The sequence below is a fragment of the Dendrobates tinctorius genome, unplaced genomic scaffold, assembly GCF_039654945.1.
Source record: "Dendrobates tinctorius isolate UK_male_01 unplaced genomic scaffold, ASM3965494v1 ptg000131l, whole genome shotgun sequence".
NCBI lineage: Eukaryota > Metazoa > Chordata > Amphibia > Anura > Dendrobatidae > Dendrobates > Dendrobates tinctorius.
Window position 1 is genome coordinate 918,835 of NW_027361799.1, and position 23,912 is coordinate 942,746.

General features: G+C 43.5%; 1 long non-coding RNA gene and 2 pseudogenes across 1 annotated transcript in view; 1 reads left to right on the forward strand and 2 right to left on the reverse strand.

Moving 5' to 3' along the window:
* LOC141047985 (uncharacterized) overlaps window positions 1–23,912 on the reverse strand; it is a 227,564-nt gene that overhangs the window by 117,424 nt on the left and 86,228 nt on the right. The gene's annotated exons all lie outside the window — the stretch shown is intronic.
* On the forward strand, window positions 4,031–4,798 carry LOC141047994 (guanine nucleotide-binding protein G(q) subunit alpha-like; annotated as a pseudogene).
* Window positions 8,693–15,359, reverse strand: LOC141048005 (bifunctional phosphoribosylaminoimidazole carboxylase/phosphoribosylaminoimidazole succinocarboxamide synthetase-like; annotated as a pseudogene).

A 23,912-nucleotide genomic window follows, 5' to 3' on the forward strand; every position in this document is an offset into this window, starting at 1 on the left:
TAGTAAATCTAATTATAGTTTATTCTGCAGCAGAAAATCCAAATCATCCAGTGTCATTAGTAACAGCCTTCAGTATAAAGAACAAGGAGACTTGGAGGTGATTTGGCCCCACAGATCCTTGACCTCAATGTCAGTCTGTGTGATCACATGGAGACAGGATTTGCACAAGCCTCATACACTGAAGATCTGCAGGTAGTTTTCCAAGATGTTTGGAAAGACCTGCCTGACAAATGCCATCAAAAACTGTGCGCAAACAACAAGTACCTAGAACTGGTGATGGCAGAGATTGGTCCCCAAATACTGATGCAATTAAGTTCTCTTTTGTTCATTTATTTTTATAATAAATGGATAAGAAATCATGAACACCAGTGTTTTTGGAGGCATTTTTCCCCAACAACACCTGAAGCCCAGGGTGGTGAATCGTGTCAAGGTGCTTGTCAGCTCCCCATCTTGTGTCTCTGGTGTCCATTACTACTGGCTGGAGCACACACAGCAGCGGCAATGTTTGCTCCCAGATGGTCCCAGAGAGTGACTGGCAGCAGCAGCGGCGGCAATGTTTGCTCCCAGATGGTCCCAGAGAGTGACTGGCAGCAGCAGCGGCGGCAATGTTTGCTCCCAGATGGTCCCAGAGAGTGACTGGCAGCAGCAGCGGCGGCAATGTTTGCTCCCAGTCCCAGATAGAGTGAGTGGGGTGGGAGTGTTGTAATACATCTGCCTCTGGTCTCAGCTGGACATTATATATTATAGATTTGCCTGGACTGTACATTGTTTATTATAGATCTACTACCTGAGCATTATATATTATAGATCGTCTCTCCCTGGACATTATACCATATTTTCTGGTGTACAAGATGATTTTTTAACCCCTGAAAATCTTAAAAGCTAGGGGTCGTCTTGTATGCCGGATGTCATCTTATAGGGCAGGTGCGGAGCAATCTGCGGTCATTGTGTGGTGCTGGGAAGATGGAGGTGGGGGGGAGGTGGGGAGTGGTACTGATGACAAGGTGAGGGGGCGCCTCACCAGGAAGGTTCAAGTATCCCCATTTCCTCATTATGGCAGCGGTGCTCTGTGCAGCTCTCTGCTAGGGTGGCCACTCTGTAGCAAAGGGGGCTTCGCTGGCATTTTGTCAGAGCCCGGAGTCCCCTGAAGCTCCACTGGAGGGATGCGGTGGCCTCCAGGAAAATGGCCACTGGGGCGGTGCATGCTCAGGTTTAGATCTTGCCCCGAAATCTCGGGAGACTAGATCTGAATCTGAGCATGCGCCATCCCCAGGCAAAACCACAACATGTGCAAATACCCTTATTTTAAATTCTGAAACTGACCATACACCAATGACAGATACCATTTTTTCAAGTATGTGTTTAAACATGGACGTATGAATAAGGCCTTCGAAAAAAGACTGGACCTTAATAGAATAATAAAATCAATATAGTAATCCTACAATGTCTGCTGGACATGTTATGGGGAGAGTTTATAGTTCAGTTAGTACATAGACACCATACTTGTTGTTAACCAGTCAATATTTGGTCCACAACACTGCAGTGTCATGAGGAAGACAGCGAGACAGGCAGCAACATCGCATCAGAGAGCTCTTGACCTCGAAACAGAAGATCCTCAGATCCTGATATTGTGACATAGCAAAATACCAATGAATAAATAATATTCTTATTAAAAAGGGAACCTGTCACCTCGTTTTGTTGCTATAAGATGCATCCACTGCCCTTAGGGGCTTATCTACAGCATTCTGTAAAGCTGTAGATACGAAGAGCAAGTTATATTATACTCACCCGGGGGCGGTCTAGTCTGATGGGTGTCGCAGGTCTAGGTCCAGTGCCTCCCATCTACATGCAATGTCGTCATCATCCTTGCTTTGTGCTGCGCTCTTGTGCTGGCGTACTGATCTGCCCTGTTGAGGGCAGAGCAAAGTACTGTAGTGCACAGGAGCTGGTAAAGGTCAGAGAGGCCAAGCACCTGCGCACTGCAGGACTGTAATAATGTGCAGGTACTGATGATGTCACCATGGATCAGAGAGACCAATGGTTAAAGGGCTTTTTTATAGGGGTTAAATTCTCCATGCAGGGAGGAGCAGCTTGCCACTGCAGTCACCAGGGATACACGCTCGGGTCACTGTCTCTGCATTATCAGGGGCAATGTCTCCTCTGGTCATGAAGATTACAGAGTCCACGTACTCAACCACAGCTCTCACCATTGCTCTTCTCAGCCTCTGTGCTCTGACTGGGAGTCCTCTCTCTGGGAGTGTGGTGCTGCAAGCTGCTTTCCCCCTGGCACGCTCTGCTTTCATGCCCTCTGCCTGCACACCTTCCGGTCCAGTCCCCCTTCCTGTTCCTCTAACCATAGCAGTTACATGGTCCAGTATGTCTAGGGCAGAAAGTCTTCACCACTGGCAAACCTGCTATCTGGCCACGTGGTTCTGGATAAGGAGCAGTGAAGGTAACCTCCTTTGGGCTCTTCTTACTCTGCTCTGCCGTCAACATTGCAGATCAGTAGACCTGCGCAGGAGCACCACAAGTCAAGGAAAAATTACATCGCATCAAGATGGGAGTTGCCAGACCTGCGCACCCATCGGACCGGACCGCCCCCTGGTGAGTATAATAAAACATGTTTTTCTTATCTACAGCATTCTAGAATGCTTTTGATAAGCCCCAGATCTGACCTGCAAGATAAACACTGTTGTAGTGACTACTGTGTCCTCTAGGGGGCGCTGTGTGGGTGTCCCCAGACGGGCCAACAGTCATATCCATTGTGGTAGTGGGTATAGGATGCTGAAGGATCGTTATGTATCTCAAGGTGGGTGGCCTTGAGATGAAGGCTTGCTTATGTGCTGATCAGGAGAGCTGATCTGTCATTCCAAGGTGTCAGAGAGAAGCCTTCAGATGATTGATGAGATAGGTGGGATCAGTCTACAAATCCACCCAGGGGTGTGTTTAAAAGTGTCACAATAAAGTATATGTGCATGAATGCTGGAAGGTCCTAAGATGAAGTCATAGCCATGTGACCCGCTGGGCGTGGCTACGGACCATATAAGGTAACCAGAGTAGGTCACATGGGAGAGAGCATGGATCTGATTGAGCCATGTGGAAGGTAGGATGAGTGAAGAATTACAATAAACGTCATTTGAATCCAGAAATATAACCGAGTCCATCAGTTATTAGATATATGAAACTGAAATAGCTGTTGCAAAAACCAAAATTGTTATAAAGAAAAAAGGTTAACATTGATAGGGGTGCCCAAACTTTAACATGTGACTCCATGTGCTGGTTTATGGGTTATGGAGCAATAAACCCTATGAACTTTTAAAGGAGATTGCCTCCCGATTGACTCCGGTGGCTCCTGAGCGAGTTAAATCCCTACAGCACTGAAAGACAATGGCCACAGCTTATAGTGGCAAAACGAGGGGACAGGTTCCTTTTTACTCCACGCGCTTTAAATACATCAACACTGTCCCCATTGGGGCACACAATCTAAATATCCTATTAGTAGGTCTTTGTGTGGGTTTCCTATCACACTCCAAACACTGAGACTACATAAACTCTGCACAACTGTCATCCTCTGTGGGATTTGAACCCCAATCCTACAAAGCTGTTGCGCTGATCACTGAGCCACCATTACAGCGCTAGCCACAGAGCCACTGTGCTACCGTAATACCTATACAAGAATATTTCTGCTGGCAGCATTGTGCATTAGCTCTGTGGACACCATATGCACTAAACATCTGTTTAATTCATTTGAGGATTTAATATTGATATCCAATCCTTACAATAGGCAATCAATATTGACATCAGCACTGATCAGCTGACTGAAGGAGTTGTGGAGTTTCATGGAATAAGGACTGCTATTTTACCATACTAATACACTATGTCCCAATGTATTTATTTAAAGGGATCTCATGTCTCCTCAGTCTGCCTCCCCCCAATCTGCACAGCATTCCCCTTCTTACAAGGAGAAGCAGTTCTGTGACTTGCAGGGTGGGGGTCTGTCTCTTTCCAGCAACACTAGCAGTTAGCAGACATGACTCTGGAGTCCATCATGGTGTGCTGCCTCAGCGAGGAGGCCAAGGAAGCTCGGAGGATCAGTGACGAGACAGGCAGCTCCATCAAGACAAGAGGGACACCCGCCGGGAGCAGATAAGGATTATCCATGGATCTGGCTACTCTGATGAAGAGGGGCTTCACTAAGCTTGTGTACCAGAACATTCACTGCAATGCAAGCTATGATTTGGGCAATGGAGACCCTTAAAATTCCATTCAAGTATCAACACAACAAGGGCCATGCACTGTTATTTCGGGAAGTTGATATTGAGAAGGTGTGCTCATTTGAGATCCCTTAAGTAGATGCAGTGAAATTTTTATGGAATGACCCTGGCATACAAGAATGCTATGATAAGAGATGGGATTATCAACTGATTCCACAAATAATTATCCAAATGACCTGGACCGTATTACAGATCATGGATATCTACCTTCAACAACTTGTGCTCTGAGTCAGAGTGCCCACAAGAGGAATCATCAAATCCATTTGATTTACAAAGTGTCATCTTCAGAATGGTGGACGTAGGAGGGCAGCAATGAGAAGGAAGAAGTGGATACACCTCCATAATGTTTCTTGCAGTTCTTAGTGAATATGATCAGGTGCTCATGGAGTCTGATAATGAGAACCGGATAGAAGAGCGCCAAGCACCATTTAGGATCATCATCACATATCCGTGGTTTCAGAATTCTTCACTCATCCTATCCTTATAATAGGCTATCAATTTTGACATCAGCATTGATCAGTTGACTAAAGGAGTTGTAGCGCTTCATGGAATAAGGACTGCTATTTTACCATACTTATACACTATGTTCCAATGTATTTATTTAAAGGCAGTCTGCAGGACTGAACCCCTCCAAGCATTATATATGTGCATGTGTGGCGCCCCTCAGGCTTCAGTCGCCACAGAGGTACTGCACCTTCTCCTAAGGTGTAGTGCCCCACCATCCAGGTAGGCTGGGAACTCCTTTCTGCATTCCAACACCTGCACCCCACACACAGGATAGTTCAGCAGGGACCCATCCATGCTTTATGCTGGATTGGTCAAAGGGTGCCTTTTGTGGTCCCTGGCTTCATAACACGAGAGGTGCTGGGGAGGCGGGTGGCGTTAGATATAAAAGAGTGGGAAGAGTGAAAGTTAGTGGTTAGTTGGTTAGAGGAGAGAGAAGATGGGTGTCTGAGGGACATGCTGCAGCAGGTCACAGTGATCTGGGCTGCTGGCACAAGAAATACCAGAGAAAGACTGATCTGGTTGATAACCTAACCTTCCATAAGAAAGAGAACAGATCGGAACGAAGGAGAACAGAAGAACGGTGGGAAGCAGGTTGAGAAAGAGAACACTTCCAGTCCAGAGAGCACAGAGGCCAGGGCCCGGTCCCTGAGGTTAATTGGATCTTTATGTCCGGCAACAGACACCAGAGGAGTAGTGAGCCGCTAACGCCTTGCTCCCATCATAGACTTGGGACACAACAGCAACTGAATATAGAGCCGGGACGCAGTGAGGAGTCCCCAAAGCAGGCTGAAGCTGTGTCATAAGTAAAGACTAGGAACACCTAGAGAGGCATTCCAGGGTAACTAAGTACTGGAGTGCTACGCAACTAAAGGCGCATTGGAGGAGTCGTTCAGTAAGGTACATGTTGGCGGAGTGTTGAAGGGAGAATCCTATCCTGCCTGGAGGTTGGCTGGAGCCCTGACCTAGAGAACACAGTACGGAGGCAGGCAGCTGTGTGAACTGCAAACAGTGAGTAAAGCTTTGGAACTGTATACTCGTGTCCTCCAGTTATTCCCACACCACTACAACTGGGTACCAGCATCCATACCATTCTGTGCCTCTCCTCATCCATTGCACCTACACTGCCCTGGGACTACAGATCCACCTGTGGGGAGCTTTACCATCTCTGCTGCACCACACCAATCAGTCTCAACAGATCTGTATGCAGCGTTGGCTTACCATCTTACTTGCCAAACACCACGGGTGGTGTCATGAACTATTCATATAAACTTTAACACCATTAACATCACCACCATTGATATTGGGTGCCCAGGGCCATGGACCAGGTCACCGCTGCTGTGACATTCCCGCCTTGACACCGGCCCGGTACAGAGTACCACGCTGCCCTGGGTGTGCGAGGGCGACCCACATGTAGCTCTTTTAAAGACAAACTCAGTTAACACCTTTGTATGGTCAGCCCCTTTCTCCCTTTATTCAGTAATAGGCATAATTTATATATCAAATGAAATGCTGAACGACTGTGGTGGATCTTAACCTTCTATCACTCCAGCTCTATTTCCCGCAGAGTGCTACCTGCTTTTGCTTCACCGACAGCCTCTATGATATGTTTTATTCTGGAAAAAAGCTGCAAGTTGATCAGGAAGAGGTGGCACCGAGCGGGTATAGAGCTAGAGCAATTGATCTACTACCTCATTTGAATATGTATGCAAACCGTTCTCAGATGAATAGACTGAACGTGTAAAAATATTGCTTGAAGTATCTTTGAAAGAGCTACATGGGCATACACATAGATCCGGCCTCATTCATTACCTAGCAGCTTTTTTTTCTTCCGTTGCTACAAGTACCGCATTTGCTAGATCACGGCAAAAACCCAAGTGTCACATGTCTGCAAGTCCCATAGGGAATGAATGAGGCCGAATGCAGTGCTGCCACAAGTGATCTGTTACATGGCAAATGCAGAAAAACTACCGGATCTGCTGCTTAATGCAAATATTACTGATTTGACAGTAGCCCAAGTCACTGACGACAGGGTCTGCATTACTCACGCTCACCAATGGGGGAGGCAGCACTAAAAGTGCCTAGGGCAGCACAAACAATACGGCCCTGGTAGGAAGATGTGCGCAAGGGTAAATCAATATATTTACTTTGTTCTATGTTCAGTTAAGCAAATCCTTAACACAATTTTTATTCGATAGCTATTCGAAACATACCTCAAATTTATCTGACCAACTCAGCTGAAGAATTCAAAGACTTAATTTTCTTGTGACGTTAAAAGGACAACCCATTACACATTCTGGGAAGGACTTGGTAAAGCTCCCTGAGAAGTGAGTGAACAGTAGGAAACGTTGAAAAGACATGTCCAGCTTCTAGGTGCAGTTACTAATTTATTGCTGTTTCAATACATATTCCAGTATATCAAAGTAAACAGACCCCTCTTGCCAGCCTGTGAGTTTTGACTCTTATGAAGTCTTAGTCCAAGAGTCAAAATGCATAGGACGGCAGTAGGGGTCTGTGTGTTGCACTATTGCATATATTGAAACAGCAAATGCTCAACTGCACCAAGAAGCTGGACCTGACTTTTCCACTTACAATTGTACACCAAGAGGTGGTGATTGCCTGTGCTTCTGGTCAGGATGGTCTGAATTGGGAATTGAGGATTAGTACTGAGGACAATGACATGTGGCTTGAATAGTAGGAATTGTATGCTTACTTGTGTGGTAGTCACTAGCACTAACGTATTTTCTCTCTAGATTTCATCAACCTTTGGTGAGTGCAAAAGAGGCAAGAGCGATTTTACCAAATGGCACAAGAAAACCTTTGAAAATCGAGAACTTGCTGAAACTTACATCAACCATAAACATCAGCAAGAAGGAATTTCCCATCTGAAGTTGAATAATATTGGGAGAAAAAGGAAAAAGCACAAAATAAGTCTCACCTCCAGGCATAGGCAGCCCTGCCACCCATTTTTATAGGAGTGGAGATAAGCAATGATGCATTATGGAAGATGTTTATTCAATTAGTTTTAGTTATCACTACCATTGAGAGTGTAAGTTAACTAACTTGTCTGTCTAGTTCCACAGATCTACAGCGATTAAGAGGAGAAAGTAGCCAGAAGAAAGAAGACCAAGAAGAAGATGAAGTGGAAGAAGGAATCAATCCAGGAGAGCAACTTGATAAAGATGATTCAAGAAGCTTCTTGAACAGTACCCAATTAGAGTAAAAGAGCCCTTCTCATCACTAACCATGGAGGTGAGCACAGAACAGAATTTGAAATTCAGAATTATACTTCATGCAGCACTATGGGAACACCCCCATCTTCTACTAATGGCTGCACCATACACAAGAAGCATTTTCTACCATCTCCCTTTTGTCTCCACTTCCTCAAGTGACATTTCCCAAGTGAATGCATTTGTCTTGGTTGAAAGCAATGCTAAATTTGAGAAAAACAACCAAAACACTAGTTGTGAACATAGTCCAAGTGGTGGAAGAACATTTCTGTTTTGGGTTATTTATTTTGTCTTCCATACAAATTACCATGAAAAGGATGTTCCTTAACATATTTCCCAGGAAAATCCATTTCAGTTTCATTTTTGTATGTTTTATTGTGTGCCTGTAAAAATGGTATAAGACTAACATTATTCATAGCTGTGACCTGGGAGTATTCCCCATGATGATACCATGTAATTTGAACACTGTTCCTAATGATTTCAGATTTTTTTTAGGCCACAAAATCACCTGAGGGGGGTTGGGGTGGGAGGTCGTGGCACAAGTGCTTACTTTTCCCCATTTTCCCATAGACTTACATTGAGCTCATTACACGGGTTTATCGGGTATTCCAATTTGCTGGATCCAACCAATGAGTACACGAGCTTTTTAGTGCTCACCCATCACTAGGGCTTATCTGAATACCATTAGCGGTTTCCAAATAGCTGCATCGGAAACCTGGAGCACTCCCATTTATCAGTGGTTAGGCGCCGCAGCTGCATGTGTTGCGGCTGTGTGACAGTCACATCACATGCCTGGAGAGACCAACACAAACAGGCAGTCTCATCAGGTCCTTTGTGTTCAGACATGTCCCTCAGTTCATGTGGGATGCCATAATTAGCACAGATTGCTTAATCTTTTCACAGTGGACTAGGTCAGAGATTTACCTCATCAACAACAATCCATTCTTGGCTATGACTAGGTCACCAGTAACTCCACTTTGTCTGCAACCCACTCAGCTTCTTTTGACTTTTTGTGGCAAGTCTGTTCATCCTTCTGCTGGGTCTGATCACCTGAGGGCCATAGATGCCAAGAGTCGTTATCAATCACATCAGCAAAGACCATTTCTTTTTTGGTCACATCCACACCAAACTCAATCTTCATATTCACTCGGGTGCAGTCTTGTGCTGACCATGTTTTTTCCAGAATTTCAAAGATGGCCACTGTGGAATGGTTCATGATGTCCATCTCTGCCTGGCCAATCACAAGGCCAGCACAGTTTAGTTGCAATCAGCTGATCTTCAGACCATTGAGAGTCATTATTGGCATCATCCTTGAAAGACAGCTATATGTTATGAATGAGTCACCGAGGAGGAAAACACAAAAACAAGCTAAGCCACAGAAAACCAGAGAGGTTGGTAGCTTAGCGGGTTGCAGCCCCCTCATCCTAGCCACACAACTAGCAGTAGCAGTGGAGCGTACCTACGATGATCCTAGATGCCTCGTCACAGCCGGAGACCTAAATAAGCCTAATGCAAGAAAAGGGGAAATCTAAACTGCCCCAGAGCAAACCCTAAAACAAGAGACAGCCCCCAAACATGTATTGTTGGTAAGACAAGATGAAAACACAAACACAGATAGAAAAATAGGCTGAGCAAATGATGGGGCCCACACCAACTAGAAAGGACAGGAAAGGAAAGATGCTGTCTGCAATCACGCACAAAACCCTGCCAAAAAATGTCCAGCACTTTCTGATAACAAAAACCCTGAAGTCGCTAGACTTCAATTTCCTATATCAGCACTCTGGTCTTTTTGCTCTGTCATCAGAATATACCAATCTGATCAGGGACAAAAATCAAACTGGCATAAACAGACATAAGAATGGAAATTCAGCACAGCCCCAGCACGGGCTGGCTGACCACAAAAACTGAGTAAACCAGACCAAATCTCATGTGAAGAAACAGCAGAGCACACTTAGCTTGAGAACACAGGAACAGAACTGGAAACCAGAGCCTCAGGGCAGGAGAAAAATCACCAGCACAAAATTAGGGAGTCGGCTGACTTAAATCCACTCAGAAACTCCTGATGTCCACTGTTATGAGTCACCGAAGGAGGAAAATACCAAAATACAAGCTAAGTCCAGAAAACCAGAGAGGTTGGTAGCTATCGGATTGCAGTCCCCTGATCCTATCCACAACAACTAACAGTAGCCGTGGGGGGTTCCTACGATGCCCTAGACCCCTCAATCACAGCCGGAGAACTAAATAGGCCTAAATAAAGAAAAGGGAAATCTAAACTGCCCCAGAGCAGACCCCAAAGCAATAGGCAGCCCCCAACATATAATGACAGTGAAGCAAGATGAAAACACTAACACAGATAGAAAGATAGGTTGAGCAAACGATGGGGCCCAAGCTAACTAAAAAGGACAGGATAGAAAAGCTGCTGTCTGCAATCCGTAAAAAGCCCTACCAAAAAATGTCCCAACCGTCTGATAGGAAAAATCAGGCCCTGAAGTCGCTAGGACTTCAAAAAGACTATCAGCACTCATGTAAATTCTGAAGACAGAGTAAAGAGACAAACTGATCAGAGACAAAAATGGAACTCCGCACACCCCCGACTGGGGATGGCTGAACTCCAAAAAACAAGGTAAACAAAACTAATAAGTTCAATAGCAGAGCAAAAGCTTATCTTTGGGAAGCAGGAATCAGACGGTCTCCAAGAATCCAGCAGAGAAATCACCAGCAACTCAGAAGGGCGTCGGCTGCCTTATATCCAGTCAGAATTTCCTGTTACCCAGTCATCTACCAGATCAGGTGTTTGGTAATCAGCCTCACTACCTTCCTTCACCAGAAGAGGGAGTTCATCAGACAGGCATCGACGGTGAAGGGGAAAATGAACTCACAACAGTCCACTCACAGTCCTCCTCCTCAGGTGGCAGGTCTCTGCCATTTAGAACAGCTTCATTACCTACTGCCACCACTAGAGGGAGCTCAAATGGAGAACTCACGACTCCTCTGTCAACACAGCCAGCTCCACCACCCTCACCAGAAGCCAGAGGTAAACCAGAAAATGAGTTCACATCAGCTATACTTTAGGAGGATAAAATGTATATCCTTCTGGTACCCCCAGGATTTCTATTCAGGAATGAACTGGTGGCTATTCTCTTGCACATCCACTCTATAGGGATCATCTCACAGAGTGGCAATGAACCAGATGCACAGTACTTAGCCACAAATGCTATCTTGATACCAGATTCTTGTAGCAGTTTGAATATGCAGCTGGTGGTCTTTTTGGAGATGGAGGCTTTCCTCTCAATGTGGTCCTTCCTAGCTGCATTGCCCGCTGTGATCTGGTCCTTACACTGCATGAGGACAAAGCCAGGGTAATTGAGGAGCTCATACAGCTAGTAAGTTTTACCTTCATGCAGCTTCTTGCCCAGTCTCAACTCATGGGTGTCCATGATCATCTATGTCTATGTTAATCTATAACACTGAAGGTCACTTGTCTGACCAAAACCTTTACTACTGTGTACTACTCCTGGAATAAATTGTCACCATAATCTAGTAAAAAAATGGCACTCAGCTTGGTATTATGTGCCAACTTGTCAACTCAGACTAAGGCCTCTTTCACACATCAGTATTTGTATGCCAAAACCAGGAATGTCTCCAAAATAAGGAACAGGAGTCAGTCTTTCAATTATATTTTTTTCTCGATAAGTTCCATTTCTGGCTTTGGCATACAAACACTGATGCAAAATACTGACCAAACACTGACGTGTGAATGAGCCTGAACTTGGCAGTTGATGAAGAATTGGTAATAGATGCAGGACAGCCAACAGCTTTAATTTATGATAAAAACAGAACCTGAATCTTGAGACAGAAGTCTACGGTCCTGATTGATCCATGCATAAAGCATCACACAATCTTGCGTCAGAAGTGGAAATTTTCTAAGACTCCTTGGAATTACAACCATTATGGACATCCATGACATGTCACTGAATACTGCAATACTAAATCTTTCCACTGGGAGCACTGCAGAACAATGGAACACTCAGGCCATGTGCACATGATGCATTTTTCCAGCAGATCCGCAGCAGATTTTACTGGACAGAAACGCTGCAGATCCGCAAAGTGATTTACAGTACAATGTAAGGCTAAGTGCACACGGTGATTTTCTTCCAACTGATTTTTTCCGCACAGATTAAGAAATCCGCAGGTCAAATGACCTGCATTTTTCCTGCGGATTTCTTCCATTTTTATTGCGGTTTTCCACTGCAGATTTGGAGAATGGAGCAGGTGGAAAACTGCACAAAAGTAGTGACATGCTGTTTTCTTTGGACCGCACAAAAAACGCGCGGAAAAAACGCAGCGTGTGCACAGCGGTTTTTTTTTTAAATTGATTTACATTGTACTGTAATCACTTCGCGGATCTGCAGCGTTTCTGCCCGGTAAAATCTGCTGCTGATCCGCAGGTAAAATGCATCGTGTGCACATAGCCTAAATCAATGAAAAATAAATTTTATTTCTACAGCGCCGACATATTCCGCAGCACTTTACATTTCAGAGGGGACTTGTATAGTAGACATTACAGCATAACAATCACAGATCATAACCGATACCAAGAGGAATGAGGGCCCTGCTCGCAAGCTTACAGTCTATGAGGGAAAAAAGGGAGACACGAAAGGTGGGTGGTAACAATTGAAAACGCTGTGCACACGCTGCGGTTTTTTCAATGCGGTTTTAGTGTGGTCCAAAAAAATGCAGCATGTCACTTCTTCCATAACTCCATTTCCTCCTTTCGAACTAATGACAGGAAGAAAAATACAATTTTTCCACATGAACCAGTTTTGTCCACACCTCGAACAGATGCTGTTGCAAGGCCCAAATGGTTGCAGTAGTTGCAGGAAAGCTTGAAAGCCATACTTCCACATGCTGCATCAAGAACGCAGAGAATGGAGACACCATATGAATCCATTCAAGAAAGGGGCTCTAGTGAGGATTAAACTGCCAGGAAGAATGGACCTTGGGAAAGTAACTGGGAAGGTCCCTTTGAGATTGAAACCATGGGACAAGTTATGATTCTTGTTCAACAAGCATCTAATGTGGTTAAAATTACCCACAGACAATAAAGTGTGGGTACATGTTGATCAATGCAAGTTGTATATTGCAGAATGATACTGCATTTATTTTAAGAAATGGATTCCAATAAGAGCTGGAATATTAAACATCCTGTCCTTAATGGATATGATTCAACACCAATCCTACAGGAGAAGACATTTCTCAGGAAAAGCTGTTTGATGGGAATCACATTTCTGTTTCTCTATACTATTTCAACTGATCTATGCAGAAGATCTTTTACATCATGGAATAAATAGTGAAGTGAATGAACCTGGCCAAAAACTCTACATTCACAAAGTCCAAGGGGATCTAGTCTACAATACCTAATAGATGAAGACATACCAGACAATTCAGAAGATATTACTGGAAAACATTTGCATGGGTTATGGTGTAAAATGCTGTATTGAGCTACACTTCATTCACGACACTGACATATTATTACATGCTACCACAGGACCCAAGACTAAGTTCACACAGTTACAAGAGATTACATACACACTAATAAGACAGACACATGGGAATGCAGTCCTACAGATGTGTTTTACTGGAATATAGAAATAAGAGATTAAGAGGAATCTGTGTGGTCAGGTGATATTACAAATGATGTGATCACAAAAGGGAAAGTTGCAACACCCAAAACAGATATGTGGTTAAGGACACAATTTTGGGAAAATTTTGGATTCTTCATTACTTTCCATTACAGAAGGAGATGAAGATTGGGTAAAAACATGGAACTTCCAGATAACCAGTAGCTGTAGTGTGGCACCCCTGAGGCTCAGTCGCCACAGAGGTACTGCACCTTCTCCTAAGGTGTAGTGCCCCACCATCCAGGTAAGGTGGGAACTCCTTTCCACACTCGCACCCCACACAACAGGGTAGTTCTGCACAAACACATTGCGGCTCAGTGCTTAGAGAGTAGCAGGGCACCTCTGGTGGTTCCCTGCAAGGAACACTGGATGTGCTGGGAGGTGGGTGGAGTTAAGATACAAAAAAGTGGGAAAGTGTAGGATTAAAGGTTCAGTCTGACAGAGGGACAGTGAGGAAGGAAGCTACTCAGGAAGAGTGGGGATCCCTGGAAGAAGGGATGGAGGAAGGAGTGCTGCATCTGCCTCAGTGATCTGAGCCAGCTGGCACGGGAAAAAAACAGAAGGAGAAAGACGTAGAACTGCAACCTAAGCTTCCATTAGAAAGAAGAGTGCGGAACGAAGGAGTAGGAGAACAGAGAGGAGACGTGGATTGGAAGAGGAACCCTGCCTATTAGTTTCTCAGTGGAAGGCCGGGTCCCGCTCCCCGAGGTTGTATGGACACTTATGGTTCTGCAGCAGACACCGGTGGAGTAGTTGGCTGTAAATTCACTACTCCCATCTAAGACTTGGGGCACAACAGCAACTGAATAGAGAGCCAGGACTCTGGAGAAAGAAGTCCCCGATAGAGGCTACAGCTGTCTGCCATGCGAGTAGAGTTGTTAGGAACATCTGACAGGAGGAACTTCAGAGTACCACAGTACTGGAGATCTTCACACTTAAAGGCGCTATAGAGGAGTCGTTCAGGAAAGGTACATGTTGGCGGAGTGTTGGAGAGGAGCTTTCTATCTGGCCTGGAGGTTGGCAGAGTCTGACCCCGAGGACATGGCCCTGAGGCAGGCATCCTTGTGTACCGCCGACTGAGTAAAGCCTTGGAACTACAAGCCTCAGTGTCCTCCATTCATTCTTGCGCCAACCTGCTCAGCACCACTACATCTGGGTACCATCCTTTACACTGCCTGCACCTTCCCATTACAACTACACTGCCCTGGGACATCAGCCCTGCCTGTGGAGGGCTATACCATCACTGCTGCATCCCAACATCTGTCCCAGAGGATGTGCCTGCAGCGTCGGCTTAACACCTCCATTGCTGAGCACCGCAGGTGGCGTCACAAACTGTTCCATTTCACTAACTTCATATACCGCCATTGACTTGGGCTCCCAGGGCCACGGTCTGGGTAACCGCTGCCGTGACACGTTCCCCTGACACTGGTCCGGTACAGAGTACCCCGCAGCCCTGGGAGGGTGACCCAGTAGTCTTTACAGTAACAAATACTAAGGCTCCAGAAGTAAGGATTACACTACATTTTTGTACTTATTCAGTTGTAGTGATACCAAATAGGGTAATTTTATTTCTTATTGGGTAAAATTTGGAGATTCAAGTAAAATTTTAATAAATCTTGTATAATCCCTGCAGTTAGAAGGTATATGATGACCTCTGATGCCGCAGACATGCCAGCTCTAGACAATGGTGATGCCAGATGCTGTGCTTTACCCTTCAGAGATGTGGACAACACAAAACCCTATTGACCTGTCCAGTTTTGACTTCTGTAAAGAGCTTGGTGAGGGAGGATTTGGACAAGTGTTGATTTATCCTCAGTGTTCCCCAATGTATCCTGCACCAGATACACTGGAGGGACATACATATTCATTGTAGTGATCTCTTACACAGATTCATATAATATATGGCAGTTCTGATCTGTTGTGATTTTTACCTCAGGTCATCTTGGCATCACACCCAGTCAGCGAGGAACTCATGGCTGTAAAAAGTAATAGCAAAGAATAAATGTAAAAAGGAAAAGGTGTACAGTGAATTAGAAATCCTGAAAATGGCCAGCGGGTGCTGTTATTTGATCTGTCCTTGGTCTGAGTTGACATTAGAAATATACCAGAAGGTTTTCAGTGATGTGTGCGTGGCATCTATTACTATGGAGCCGAGTTCCTGGGCATTATTAGGACTTCATTAGCAATGGTATGGTATATCTCTTAGCAGTATGGGCTTTTTATGGTGTTTGCTACAGCCATTGTGTCTGGGGATTACTCTATTGTAGAGCTCATATTTGGGCATTTACTATAACAAAACACTGCATAATATATATCTTTTTTATGTAACCATGTGTTAATTGCATGTTTATATGGCATGCATATATAGTCCTGATAAAGGCCTTTGCGGTGTGTCCTCTTCATGGCAATCTTGCTGCTATTTCACGCTGGTTTTAGTGATTTTTTCAATAAAGTATATACCTTGTTTATTATATTATATTGTGGGATCTCTTCTTTTTTCCTACTATGTGATATGTGGGATTTGTTGTGTATCATTGGTTGAAGTGCCCTATTTATCTTAATTGGACTATTGTTGTTATATTAGTGTTTGCTGTTTAACAGATTGTCCAGCAATGGATTTTTTGGCCAAGGAACAGACTTGACGTTCTAAAGCTGTGAATTTATATAAGGAAGATGCTGTGTACGTTTCCCAGGATGCCTCTACGTCTAATAAGGAACTCATGCTCAAATATAAAAATGCCCTTCATAAAAAGACTAAGACCTGGTGGAATCGAGCAGCTTTGGAAAATTATTTGGGTAAAAAAATTATCCCCAGGGGATTGAGGGTTCAGCTTTACCCTACTTTTGATTTGAATAATGATGATTTAATTACCAGATGGGTGAGTACGGCATCTAATTGTTCGCTGGACTTTATTAAAATCATCATAGAACACAATACTTTATCCCTTAAAGTGCTGGATGATGATTTGGAGGGTATTTATAAAACATTAACAAGTAGTATGACCAAGGATTACCTTGAAGTATGGCTCAAGGATTTGGGCATAGAAGTGGATAAATGGGAGGATGAAGTCAGTAAAGGGAAACTCAAAAAATTTCTAAGGGATACTAAAGATTATGACATGAATAAAGTATACCGTTGGCAGCAGAAGAAGTCTGATGGTGGTTCTACACAGAGAACTCAGGAAGTTTCTGATGCATCTAGTGCATCAGGGAGTGAAAGCAGTAGGTCCTATAATGGAGCAATAACACAGAGGGATTTCCAGTTAAGAAGTGGAGCAAAACAAAAATATCCAGAGATGTTTAATAGGATACAAAGATCTAGGAAATCCAGGGATCATTTGAAGGTGATTAATTTATCTTCACACCCCTTAACATCAATACAAATTGAGCTCTTAGAAAAAGGTCTTACCTTTTCTCCTACCTCTCATTTAGATGCCTTTACTGCCATAAAGGATCTCCACCTTTTTGCTCGCAAGATTATTTTAAAGAAATTACATTTCAAACCCAAAGATGGGAGCCAATTGCTCTTGAATACGGTTGAGGAAAATGAAGCCATACAGGTTTTGGAATCTCTTTTGGAGGAAAATACATTGAAGGAGGTGAGTACTGTCCCCTCTGGTCTTTTTGTTAAGTCTCGGACTTTCCCCTCACTAAGTGTATCCCCTACGGTTGAAGTATTTACCCGGATGGTCACATGGGATATAGAAAATTTGGCACATAATATAATAAGGATAATTTATCTACTGAGGAACGTTTGGCTTTGAAGGACTTACAGATGTTGAATGATGTGGTTATCAAGCCCGCTGATAAAGGGTGTAACTTAGTTGTATGGCCAACTGAGATGTACGAACGTCAAGCTATGAAATTGCTTGATGATAAATCTTATCAGAGGTTAACGTATAACCCCTTATGTTCCTTCCAACAGACCTTAATTTCTATTTTTGAAAAGGCGCTCTGATGGGTTAGTCTCTAAAGCATTTTTGGAGAAGATTCGGGATTTCCAACCTAGACTGGCAACATTCTATCTCATCCCGAAGGTACACAAGAATCCTTTGGATCCCCCAGGACGACCAATTGTGGCCGGAAATGGGAGTATCTGTGAGGTTGTCTCTGATGTGGTAGATTTTTTGAAACCCATCGTCTCTACCCTTCCATCTTTCATTAGGGATATGAATCAGGCTTTACAACGTATAGACCAGGTACAACTGGAGGAAAATATGGTTCTTGTAACTGCAGACGTGGAAGCTCTTTATACCTCAATAAGGCACAAAGATGGTTTGGCGGCCACATCCTGGTTTCTACGCTCGAGCAATATTGATGGACATCTGGTGGATCTCATCTTAATCCTATTGGAATTTGTTCTGACACAATGTGTTTACTTTTAATGGAAAAATCTACTGCCAATTACAAGGTACAGCTATGGGGGCTTCATGTGCCCCCTCCTACGCTAACCTTTTTTGTGAGCGTGGGAACGGGACATTCATGGGAGATAATTTTGAAGAAATGGGAAAAAGTACAAAATTGGATGAGATATCGATGATATTCTCTTTGTGTGGGAGGGTACGGATGTGGACTTGGTAAAGTTGTTTCACAAATTAAATAATGATATTAATGTGAAACTTACATTTAAAACAGGCAGGTCTTTGGAATTTTTGGATATTTGGATTGAGGCATCATCGGATGGAATACTCCACACGGATATATTCAGAAAACCTACTGCCACCAACTCCTATTTGATGGCTGATTCTTCCCATCCAGCAAGTACCATCTGTGGTATCCCCATTGGCCAATTTCTAAAGGGCAAAGAGAATCTGTTCGGATCCCTTTCTATTTGAAAAACAAAGTCAGGAGCTCACCATGAGATTTAAGGACAGAGGATATAGCCGCAGAATGATCCAGAGAGGGTATAAAAGAGCTTCAACCACTCCTAGGAACGAACTACTGTTTGGTGGGAAAAGGAAAATGATAGAAGATAATACACAGGTACGTTTTATATTAACATTCAATGGCCAGTGGCAGAATGTGCAGGAGATTATCCTACGACATTGGAACATCTTATTAATTGATCCTATCTTAAAACAGATCTTACCGGAGACACCTCAATGTGTGGCTCGGCGTTCAGCCAATTTTAAGGACCTTTTGGTCCATAGTCATTATGATGCCGGTAAAATTATAAAAAATGGGAAAGTAGCTAATCCAGGGTTTTTTTCCATGTGGCCTGTGTAAGGCGTATTTAAATCTCACCAAGCGTAAAACCTTCAAAAATGCTGATGGATCCAGGGTTTTCCATATTTGGAAACATCTTACATGCACATCCAAGGGGGTAATATACCATGCGGAATGCCCTTGCGGGAAAGTATATGTGGGGCTCACCACAAGAGAATTTATACTGCGAGTAAGAGAACATGTTCTCGATATTGAAAAAGCGGCCACGGTAGAAGATATCACTTCTTTAAAAAGCATACCAAGACATTTTAAGGTATATCATGATTGTAATCCTCGGGGGTTACGTTTGAAGGCGATTGATCAATGGGATTTGGGCTTCAGAGGAGGAAACTTAAGTAAGGCTCTAGCCCAATTGGAATGCCGGTGGATTTACCGCTTAGGTACCCTTAGTCCTATGGGCTTGAATGAGAGTATGGGTTTTTCTTTTTGTAGAGGTATTTTTTAATTGGCAGGTATTTGTTTTTAGTGTTTTTCTTGATCTGATTTTAATTATTTCTTTTTAAGTTTTATTTAGGCCTTCTAGAGAGTTTTCCTGTGAGTATTACGTCGGGGTCGTCTTTGGATGCAAGCATGGAGTTGCATGAAGAAGCCTTAATGGTTATCGTATATATTGCCTTATCCTGCATTTGTCTCTCGTACCATTGTCGGTGCATATGTCCAATGTTCCATGTTTGTTATTGTTATGTATCCTTCACATTAGCTGTAATTTAAGAGTATAGTCTTGTTACTTGAGTGTAGCACTGTCACTTTGGAGCTCCTTATTTGGAGAATAACCCATTCCCCCCCTTTATGGCCCTGTTGGGTCCTTTTATAGTGCTTATCCTTAAAAATCTAAGGACTATCACTCCATTTGTCTTCTACATACACTTATGATTGTGAATTGATGGTGACTTACCATATCTATTATTCATGTCACCTGATGTTTTCATATTAATATGAAGAATCTTCACATTACCTTTTTGTCACTTTTTGTTGTATGTTCCTTCCCTCTTTTTGAGTGTAATTAAATATATAGATAGGAACGTATTCATCTGGGGTTTTTTCTGTGTTCCATCTGCTTACTAGAGATATACCACTGATTTGGAGGCTCCCCTATTCCTTTTTTCCTTTATCTATATCCTCATGTTTATGTGTTTCACGATGGGTATATGAGCGGTTTCGTTTATGGCTTCATTCTCTTTGTGCCGAGGTAATCGGTGGTGCGCATGCGCATCCTCTTTCACTCCGATGTTTCCAATGACGCTCACACACTGACGCGCAGCCCTTATGGCTGCCGCGTCATTGAGCGCCGACAGGAAGCAGACGTGGGGTGAGGGGCGGGTGCGCATGACGCCGACTATACCGATAGACCCCGCCCCTTACCAATGACATCTCTCTATGATTGGCCATTTGCGATTTAAAAACATAGTTACCCTGCCGATAGACCCGCCCCTGGAAGAAGCAGGAGGCGAAACGCGCGTCGGGGTGTGGGGACACCGCTCTGCCACAGGTAGATATATTTTTTTTACTCTGCTCCTTTACCCGGTTTATTATATACCGGTTCCATTAGATGGCTACTATGGAGCAGAGTTCCTGGGCATTATTAGGACTTCATTAGCGATGGTATGGTATATCTCTTTGCAGTATGGGCTTCTTATGGTGTTTGCTACAGCCATTGTGTCTCGGGATTGCTCTATTGTAGAGCTCATATTTGGGCATTTACTATAACAAAGCACTGCTCTATAACTATCTCTCTTTTTTATGTAACCATAAGTTAATTGCATGTTTATATGCCATGCTGCATGCATGCACATATAGTCCTGATAAAGACCTTTGCGGTGTGTCCTCTTCATGGCAATCTTGCTGCTATTTCACGCTGTTTTAGTGATTTTTCTCAATAAAGTATATACCTTGTTTATTATATTATATTGTGGGATCTCTTCTTTTTTCCTACTATGTGATGTGGGATTTGTTGTGTATCATTGGTTGAAGTGCCCTATTTATCTTAATTGGACTATTGTTAAACTTTTTTGTAACTTGCTGTACAGATTACTTTAGTGAGAATATCAGGTCTTATGGTCAGCGTTTTTGCACAGTATGTTTTCTGTTGTATATTATCTTGATTGCCAAACTTGGGATATACATTTTACCATTATCACCTCTGGGCTTGTTCTTTATATTTTATGGAACAGCTTGAGTTTATGATCATGTGTTGCTTTCTGGGTTCTGTATCAAGTCTTGAGACAGAAGCCTGAATGCCAATCATTGAGTCATACAGAAATCACACTGCTTCTTTGGATCCAATGTGAAAATTCTAAGACTTCATAGAGGGACATGGTGCCACGATCATTCTAACCAGATCCTGGTGATGGAACCTTCTGAGAAGTCCATGATTATGGAAACAGAAGCAGCTTTAACTAGCTAGTATTGCATGAAACCTGTCTTTTAATCTGAAAGTTTTGCAGAGAATTGACAATCCACAGAAGACTCCAATGCTAAGGAGGTCTGTCCACAAGTTCATACAAACATATGACTTGTTCTGCCATCTTACTTAATACTGTAAGCATCATTGACCTGTTCACAGGATCCTTTTATGCCAAGTTCACATGTGCAATATTCAGCCATTTGAAACAAGTATTCATTTTAATGTATCCATAAGAAATAGAATTAAAAGGAGATGGCTGCATTTTAATCTAGCTTTTGAAGAAATCTACATTATACCTGCTTCTTTCTACTCGCTCTCCCAACAACCTGTGACACTTGTCTACATTTCATAGGCTTTCTTTGGGATTCTTTTGCAATGACCACATGAGTCCAGAAGGGAGACCAGGAAGTGCCATTGACAAACATGGATCCACTCAGCTTCCAGGATGACATGAGAAGGGTACACCACCATGTTTCAGGAGAATCATCTGCACCCAGAGAATTCTTAACATGTTGATGTCAATTGCCAGTTTAGATGACATGTGACAAATATCACTATGGACCTAGCAACAGGTCATCCACGCAGACCAAACTCCTTTTCTTTAATCCGCCCTGTTCAAGGGATCTTAAAAAGGACCACAATCTGAATAGTGGTCTCACCTAACGGAACTGAGCAGCCACTTCAGCTCATCCCACTTGCAGACTACATGCCTTTCATGGACAGTCTCTGGGATGGTCTGAAAAGCACATGTCAGGAACACAAAGAGCAGGGACATTTTTCTCAATTTAAGTTGTCAAGGAGGCCACCAGCTCAATCCAGTTGCAGACCATCCTTTCTCCAGACTCTGCACTCTCCCCAAAATGACCACTCAGGGTTGTAAATGAAAGCAGAACATTCGAAGAGGAGGACTCAAGCCACAGACATCTGTAACATCTGACTCATCTTCCTGTCCCAAGGGGGCCTTTCCAGCTCAGCCTCAGTATTTGGCTAGTTAGAGCTTACCTCCCTCCAGATAGTTGGGGTCTTCCCTGACAATGAAGACCCTTGAAATGGGTTGCAAGTCTACATTATTGCACCAAAATATTGCATAGTAGTTTTGTTGCCTGAAATGGTTAAGCAATTTACCTACTAATATCCCATTATCACCAATAGGAATCCACAGAACATTGCACGTTAAATATAATTGTAAAAATATACTTCATCTAAATGTTAGAGCAAATAGTAAATGTAACTATAGTTTATTCTGCAGCAGAAAATCCAAATCATCCAGTGTCATTAGTAACAGCCTTCAGTATAAAGAACAAGGAGACTTGGAGGTGATTTGGCCCCACAGATCCTTGACCTCAATGTCAGTGTGTGTGATCACATGGAGACAGGATTTACACAAGCCTCATACACTGAAGATCTGCAGGTAGTTTTCTAAGAAGTTTGGAAAGACCTGCCTGACAAATGCCATCAAAAACTGTGCGCAAACAAGTACCTAGAACTGGTGATGGCAGAGATTGGTCCCCAAATACTGATGCAATTAAGATTTCTCTTTTGTTCATTCATTTTTATAATAAATGGTTAAGAAATCATGAACACCAGTGTTTCTGGAGGCATTTTTCCCCCACAACACCTGAAGCCCAGGGTGGTGAAACGTGTCAAGGTGCTTGTCAGCTCCCCATCTTGTGTCTCTGGTGTCCATTACTACTGGCTGGAGCACACACAGCAGCGGCAATATTTGCTCCCAGATGGTCCCAGAGAGTGAATGGCAGCAGCAGCACTGGCAATGTTTGCTCCCAGTCCCAGATCGAGTGAGTGGGGTGGGAGTGTTGTAATACATCTCTGCCTCTGGTCTTAGCTGGACATTATATATTATAGATTTGCCTGGACTGTACATTGTATATTATAGATCTACTACCTGAGCATTATATATTATAGATAGTCTGTCCCTGGACATCATATATAAGATCTCCCTGGACATACCATATTTTCTGGCGTACAAGATGATTTTTTAACCCATGAAAATCTTTTAAGCTAGGGGTCGTCTTGTATGCCAGATGTCATCTTATAGGGCAGGTGCGGAGCAATCTGCAGTCATTGTTTGTGGTGGTGGGAAGATGGAGGAGGGAGTGGTCCTGATGACAAGGTGAGGGGGCGCCTCACCAGGAAGGTGCAAGTAAAGTATCCAGATTACCTCATTATGGCAGCGGTGCTCTGTGCAGCTCTCTGCTAGGGTGGTGGCTCTGTAGCAAAGGGGACTTCGCTGGCATTTTGTCAGCTTCGGAGTCCTCTGAAGCTCCACTGGAGCGATGCGGTGGCCTCCAGGAAAATGGCCACTGGGGCGGTGCATGCTCAGGTTTAGATCTTGCCCCGAGATCTCGGGAGACTAAATCTGAATCAGAGCATGCGCCATCCCCAGGCAAATCCACAACGTGTACATATATCCTTATTGTAAAATCTGACACTGACCATACACCAATCACACAGATACCATTTTTTCAAATATGTGTTTGACTAAGGCTTAATTCATACGTCCATGTTTAGAGACTGGGCAGTAATAGAATAATAATATCAATATAGTAATCCTACAATGTCTGCTGGACATGTT